Raw genomic sequence first — 8,122 nt, 5'->3', positions numbered from 1 at the left:
TTTCATCAAGAGGCTTTTTAGTTCCTTTTCACTTTCTGCCATAAGGGTGGTGCCATCTGCATATCTGAAGATATTGATCTTTCTCCCGGCAGTCTTGATTCCAGCTTGTGCTTCTTCCAGCCCAGTGTTTCTCCTGATGTACTCTGCATAGAAGTTAAATAAGCAGGGTGACAATATACAGCCTTGATGTACTTCTTTTCCTATTTGGAGCCAGTGTGTTGTTCCATGTCCAGTTCTAACTGTTGCTTCCTGACCTGCATACAGGTTTCTCAAGAGGCAGGTCTGGTGGTCTGGTATTCCCATCTCTTTCAGAATTTTCCACAGTTTATTGTGATCCACACAGTTGAAGGCTTTGGCATAGTCAATAAAGCAGAAATAGACATTTTCTGGAACTCTCTTGCTTTTTCGATGATCCAGCAGATGTTGGCAATTTGATCTCTGGTTCCTCTGCCTTTTCTAAAACCAGCTTGAACATCTGGAAGTTCTCGGTTAATTGTCCCATAATGACTTCTGCACACTTGTTAGGTTAATTCTCAAGTGTTTCATCTCCTTGGTTTCCGAGGTTGATGGGGTTGGGGGGGGGGTATGTATTGGTTATTTTGTGTGGACAGAAAACTCTGGATTTCTGTGTGTTAATTTCACGCCTTTGTGAACTCAGTTATCGTTTGAGTCTGTTTTCCCCATTGATTCTTTAGGGCTAAGCCTGCTGTCCAATGCAGCTGTCACCTGCAGCTGTTGAATTTTTTTAAAATATTTATTTATTTGGCTGTGTCAGGTCTTTGTTGTGGCACATGGACTCTAGTTGTGGAGTGCGGGCTCCAGAGCAACTGGTCTTAGTTGTCCCACAGCATGTGGGATCTTAGTTCCTCAACCAGGGGTCCACTGCATGGCAAGGCAGATTCTTAACCACTGGACCGCCGGGGAAGTCCCTCTAGTTGTTGAATTTTGATGCAAAAGCACTAACTGAAAGATTGGCCATCAGGATACAACACTGCTTGAGGAAAAGAGTAGTCATGTATGGATTTTTTTTTCCCAGTAGACATGTATGGATGTGAGAGTTGGACTATAAAGAAAGCTGAGTGCCAAAGAATTGATGCTTGTGAACTGTGGTGTTGGAGAAGACTCTTGAGAGTCCCTTGGACTGCAAGGAGATCCAACCAGTCAATCCTAAAGGAGATCAGTCCTGAATATTCATTGGAAGGACTGATGCTGAAGCTGAAACTCCAATACTTTGGCCACCTGATGTGAAAATCTGACTGTTTGGAAAAGACCCTTATGCTGGGAGGGATTGGGGGCAGGAGGAGAAGGGGGTGACAGAGGATGAGATGGTTGGATAGCATCACCAGCTCAATGAACATGAGTTTGAGTAAGCTCCAGGAGTTGGTGATGGACAGGGAAGCCTGGTGTGCTGCAGTCCATGGGGTTGTAAACAGTTGGACACGACTGAGCAACTGAGCTGAACTGAACAACCCAGGCGGATTTTTCCCAAGATTCCAAAGTTACTTCATTATCAGAAATTCTATATAGAAAATTAAATTTTGTCAGGGCTTTAAAAAAATACTTATTTATTTTGGCTGTGCTGGGTCTTTGTTATGGCACACAGGCTCAGTAGTTACAGTGCCCAGGCTTATTTGTGGCACGTGGGATCTAGTTCCCTGACCAGGGATCGGACGTGGGTTCCCTGCATTGGGAGCTTGGAGTCTTAGCCATTGGACCACCAGGCAAGTCCCCGTCAGTGCTTTTTTTGCACCTATGGGAATAATCACATGATTTTTCTTCTGAAATGTACCTGTATAGTGAATTTTCTGTATCAAATTTCTGATAGTGTGGTAACTTTGCAGAGTACTGGGATAAATCCCCCTTGGTGTGGTGTCTTATTTTCCCCATACAGCGCTGCATTCTGATGGCCAATGTTTTGGTTAGTGCTTTCACATCAGTATTAGTAAGTTATGCTGCTTTGTAAATGTCTTCTTTTATACTGTCCTTATTGTGGTTAGGTTACCAGTTTTCTTCTTGCATTAGAAAAAGAATATAAAAGTTACCACCTCATTTCAACATTGTGGGATGATTTGTAAAGCTTTAAGACCATTTGGCCCTTAAAGATTTGGTAGGATTTATCTGTGAAATTATCTATGCCTAATTTTTTGGGAGGGTAGGGTGGATTGGGGTGGTTTATGGTAACTTTTTTTTCCATGGAAATAGGTCTGAGTTTTCCATCTCTAACAGTGTCAGTTTGGATGTGTATTTCCCCAGGACATTTCCTATTTCTTCTATGTCTTCAGACTCATTTGTAGAGCCTGATGCAAAGTGGCCTTTTTTCATGATTTCTATTGTTTCAATGATTATTTGCCCTTATTACTTCTTATTTTGTATATCTGGCTTTCTCTTTTCTCAATTAAGGTAATGAATAGATGACATATTCTGTTAGTTTAAAAATTAGGATTTTGGTTTACTAATCATGACTGTGAATTTTCTGTTTCTTACCCTGTCATATCTGTTTTCATTTTTTAGTATTTCCTTTCATATGCTCTTTATTGATTTACTCAATTCTTTTTCTAAGCTTTTTTGGGTTGGGAATTTAACTTGTTTTCATATTTTTAAATAAAAATGTTTAATCCTGCGAATTGTCCTATGATCAGTGCTTTAAATGTATTTCAAAGATTTTGGTATGTAGTGTTTTCACATCATTATCTTGTTAGAAATTCTGTAATTTTAGCTGTTTTCGCCCACTCATCCAGGAGTTAGCAATTTAGAAAATCTCCACATGGAAGCCCTTGCTGTCTTCTTTTTGATGCTTCATAACTTGTGGCCTTGTTGCATTCTGATCAGTTTTGTAACACTTCCACGCGGTGGATTCGATTTCTGTGGCTGTGTAGCAGATTTCTGCAGCTCGGCTTGAGTCACACCTGTTTGCCATCACCTCTGGGCTCCGTGGGTGGCAGTCCCTGCCCAGCTCGCGGGGCCAGACCCGTGGGGTGCTGTGCCCGTGCTCCCTCGAGGGGCCGTGCTCCTCGTGTGGGGGCATCTCGACCGGCTCAGGTGGGAAACTGGAGCCCGTGGGGAGTGGGGCCGGAGAGCCACAGCGCCTTCACGCGTCCTCCTGCGGGCCGACGCACACTCAGGGCCCAGAGTGATTGGAGGGAGAAGGGAGCGGTTCAGAGGTGGCTCTGAGCACGGTCGTCCGCAGGCAGTAGGTGGACTCCTTCCTGGTTGTGCCTGGGGGGCTTGGCTGTGAGCTCCTGGGTGAGGGGGGAGAACTCCAGGGGACGGGTAGGTACGTCCAGGGCTGGGTCGGGTGACACCCGTGCTGACCGGGTGTCGGGCTGGTTCCCAGGGGCCACATGGAGGTGGAGGCTGGCGAGGAAGTGGGGCCCAGGGCCTCAGGCTCGGGGCTCGACTGTGCTGGGGGGCAAGCTTAGGTTGGGGTGGCGGCAAGGCTGGAGGAGAGAGTGGAGGAGGGAGTGGGAGGCTGGGCAGGGAAGCAGGTGAGGGTCGGTGGTGGGCGTGGCCTGTGGGGGGTGTCTGGCAGTGGTGTGTGCTGGGGTAGGGGGGCCTGGACTGTCTGGGGTCTTCTAGGTTGGGAGGTTGTTGGAGTGGGGTCGAGTTGAGGGCAGACCCCCAGCAGGTTTGGCTGCCCCCCAGGGGCCAAGTCCTGACCACTGGACCACCCAGGGTTTCCTTGCTGGCTGTCTGGAGGCGTCTCCACAGGACAGAGACTGGAGGTAGGACCCCACCGTCAGAGGCAGCAGCGGGCCCTGACACCACAGCTGGCATCAGCGCAGAAGAGGTTTGAGTCAGGGTTGTGGGGAAACAGCCAAGGGGAGGCAGGCTCCTCCTCTCCTGTGTGAGCAGGACCAGGAAACACATCTGTGTGCTTCTCGTTATTTGTTATTTTTCCCTTGGCTTTTCCACACTGGCAGAATCTAAGACCCATGTGAAATAGCTTAGATTAGATTAGTGGTTTGAGAACCTCCACCGGGGATGGCCAGGCCGCTTCCCCTCAGTTTTACCCAGTGTTTGCATGACATGGGGCTGCAAGCAGAAAGGCCCTTGTCCCTCAGTCCAGCTCTGCCCACGGGCGCTGGACGTTGGTCTGAGTGAGGCCGAGGTCCGGAACCACAGACCGGTCAAGGCAGCTCCAGGGGACGCACTGTGGCCAACACAAAGGCCCTCGCCTCATGAGTACGAAAATCACCATGAAGCTGTCAAAATGGTGGTGGAATGAGGCATGGGGAGGCTGCCTAGACCAGACCTGGTCAGTTGGGGGGCGGGTCTCTGGGACCAGTGCCAGCCTCTCACCTCCAGAGGCCAGCATGACAGTCTGGGGGTCCTGTTGACATGGTGACACTCCTTCCTGGGAGCTGTTGGCAGGCAGTGGTAGGCCAGCACTCACCTTGGCTGAACCTGGACTTGGGGGCTTCACATGCAGGAGCAGCCCCTTCAGACCCGGCTTCCGAGGGGCGGGGGCATCTGCAGGCCCACCCTGGGCCTGACTGCGGCTCAGCACTGGGCCCGGGGGAGCGGGGGAGGCTCCCGGGCTGGGGCCCCTGCCCTGGGGAGGAGCCCCTGGTGTGACTGTGCGGGACGTGCTGCTTGTCTGCCAGCTTCTCCCGCTTGGCACTGGTAGCCATCCGGCTTTCTCTGGACTGTCTGCCCCTTCCACCCTGCCCCAGCTCCTCCAAACAGGGGTCAGTCCCCAGCTGACTGCTGTGTGGCGGCTGTGTCGACGCTTTTTGTCAGGCTCAGGAACCTCTCGTCCCAATTTGCTGAGAGGTGGTTGCTGTTTATCGTGAATAGATACTGAATTTTGTCTGATGTTTTTTCCGCCTCTGTTGATAGGATTGTGTGGTTTCTCTTATTTGGTCTTTTAATTGATTTTTGAGTTTCGAAGCTGCTATGCATTTCTAGGCAGAGCCCACTTGATCGGTGGCTTGTTTTCTGTGTTGTGAGGGATCATGGTCTCTGATTTTCTTATTTGTCCTTTCTTAATTTGGTTTGGATAAAGCTGACCTGGGAAGTGTTCCCTCTTTTTCTACTTTCTGGAAGAGATCAGGTAGGACTGCTGTTATTTCTTCCTTAAATGTTTGAATAATCCGCCTGCAATGCAGGAGACCCAGGTTTGATCCCTGGGTGAAGATGATCCCCTGGAGAAGGAAATGGCAACCCACTCCAGTATTCTTGCCTGGAGAATCCCCATGGACAGAGGAGCCTGGTGGGCTACAGTCCATGGGTTCGCAGAGAGCTGGACACGACTGAGTGACTAAACCACCACCACTAGAATTCACCAGTAAAACCACTTGGGCCTGGGCATTTCTCTTTCATAGTTATAACTACAAATTCAATGTCCTCACAGTTATAGGACTATACAGTACCTGTTACATTTGAGTAGGTTTGGGTGTTTGTGGTTTGGGAGGATTTGGTTCATTTCATCTAAATTATCAAAGGAGAGCTGTTCCTCCGTCTGACTTGGGTGTGTCCAGTGAGGCTGGGGCCAAGCGTGTGCCCCCAGGGCCAACCAGAGAGGTCAGAGGAAGCCCAGAAGGGAGTGCCCCCATCACACCTGCACTCGGGTGGGATGGTGGCTGTGCTGGTGTCCTGGGGCTGCTAAGTCAGGTCCCCACAACCCGGACAGCTGAAATCAGGTGACGTCCCCTGTGTGCCGTCTCCTCTTGGGGTTAGGACCCTGGGCCCAGCCTCATCTCCTCTTAGCTCATCGCACCGGAAAGCCCCTATTCCAAGATTATGTTCTGAGGTTCTGCGTAGATGTAAATTTTGGGAGACACTATTCAACTCAGCATTCAAAAAACTAAGATCTTGTCATCTTGTCCCATCACTTCATAGCACATAGATGGAGAAAAAGTGGCAACAGTGACAGATTTTATTTTCTTGGGCTCTAAAATCACTATGGATGGTGACTGCAGCTATGAAATTAAAAGATGCTACTCGCTACTCCTTGGAAGGAAAGCTATGACAAAACTAGACAACGTATAGAAAAGCAGAGACATCACTTTGCCAGCAAAGGTCCGTGTAGTTGAAGGGGGTGACAGAGGATGAGATGGTTAAATGGCATCTCTGACTCAGTGGAGATGGTGAAGGACAGGGAAGCTGGGCGTGCTGCAGTCCGTGGGGTTGCAAAGTCGGGCATGACTTAGCAACTAACAACAGCAAACTCAATCTGCTACTGCCGACCTCTAGGCCCTCCCTGGTGGAGTTGATCCCCCTGTGTGGGGACTGAGGAGCAGGGAACCCCAGGCTTGGGGATGCCTGTCCTGAGACCCGCGGTGAGGGACACACCAGGGTGGACCCAGGACAGGCCTCTTGGGCGGACCTGTGTGCTAAAGCCCCAGGGCTGTGGTTGGCAAGGGGTGTGCTTGTGGCACTGGGTTGGAAGCAGCTGGGGGAGGATGGGACCGCTGGATCTGGGTAGTTGTCTGGGGGTGTTGGCAGGGCCTGGTCCCCCAGGACAACGCATGAGCTCTGAACGTGCCGTCCACTCCACTGCATGTGACGGTAAAAGGCCTCGGGGGCTGTGGTGCCCAGTGGAGATGGACAGACGGGACGGAGGGACGGCCCGGCCGGCTGCTTGCTGGGCGCCAGCCCCTGCAGCTGCACGCGGCCTCAATGGACTGAGGGGCTTTGATGGGGACACAGTTGGCCCCTGATAACTCGCTAATGGCGCTTCATATTTTTTCGTCTAGAAGAATTGTGTGAGTGTGAAGACTGCAGGGAGATGGAGGCCACTTGATGAAGAGCCTTGAGCCCAGCCCTTAAAGGAACAAGGCGCGTTTCTCCCAAGGCCCCGACAGCTGGCTCCTCCAGCTCCAGCCCAGCCTATTGAGATGCAAATGCATGCCTGGCGGGAGCGCAGCTGCTGGCTGGCACTGAGGCCCTCGCCCCAGGTGCAGCCCCTCCGAGCCAGCGCCAGCCGGGGCTGCCACACAGACGACCCTTCCAGGACAAACGGCATCATGGCCCCACGTGGGAGGAGAGGCAGGTGAGAGGCTTTGTCTGGTTCTGCCGGCTCTGTGCCACTGCTCGCCTGACTTTCAGCCCCAAAGTGAGGTGTCCCTGCAGGTAGATGAAGGAAGCTTTGGGAACCTGCTCTGGTCCTCAGGGCTTGGGGAGAGGGAGGAAGGGCTGTCTGGGGCTTTTGAGTCTCTCACAACAGGTTTACGAACTCAGGGAACAAAGCCCTTCGACAATGGGCAACCAACAAAGGGAAAATGTGTCGGTCAGAACACAAGAGAGGTGCTCGGGGAACCTACCCGGAGTCCAGTGGGCACACACGGTCTGGGAAAAGACAAACACCAGCTCCAGACTCTTACAATAAATGCAGCCTAAAAGGTCTGACACTATGACGAGAGCAGATTTTTCTGTAGAAAGCATTTTAATTGTGGATTGGAACACATATGGAAGTTCACAAAACGTGAGCTCGGAAAATGTTCACAAACAGGATGTGGGTGTAACTGCCCCAGGAGGTGCCCCCCAGTGTTATCTGCACTGGCCTGCGCACCCATGGGGTCGAGTAGTACGTGAAATCATGCGGCAGAATTCGAGTGCCGTCAGTTGTCCCATCGTGCGCGTGCAGGCCCGTGTGTATTTCTCCGCTCCTGAGAGGCGTCTGGGTCCTCAGTGACCCATCAGTGCTGCTGTGACCTCTTGTGCTTGCCTGTAGTGCACAGGGACATCTGTCTACACTTCCGTTGTGATGCTTCAGACATGGCACTGCTGGGTCCTGGTGTGTACAGCGTCCGCCTTAGGAGATGTCACCAATCTCCAGTGGGGACCAATGCTTCTACTGCTCTCTGGCTTCACCAACACCTGGCATTGAAAGTCTTATTTTGGCCTGCTGTAGTGATGTTTCAGGGTTTCTTACTTGACCGAGGGATAAGTGGTGGCATGCTGGAGCTGGCTTGACTGCCACACAAGACTGCCCAAGCTCACTGCTTCCAAGCTCTGTGCTGAGTGATCTGGTGAGAGTATTTAATCATGGAAATTAAAAAATACTACAAATCAGGGCTTTATCCACGGAGTCAGTCATAATTTACATAAAACAAAATGCACCTATGTTAAGTGTACAGCTTGATGGTTTCTGAGAAACCCTGAAGTACCTACCCTGCAA

This window comes from Capricornis sumatraensis, chromosome 3 (genome assembly GCF_032405125.1).
Source record: "Capricornis sumatraensis isolate serow.1 chromosome 3, serow.2, whole genome shotgun sequence".
Lineage (NCBI taxonomy): Eukaryota > Metazoa > Chordata > Mammalia > Artiodactyla > Bovidae > Capricornis > Capricornis sumatraensis.
Note: the sequence above shows the minus strand (reverse complement) of the source record.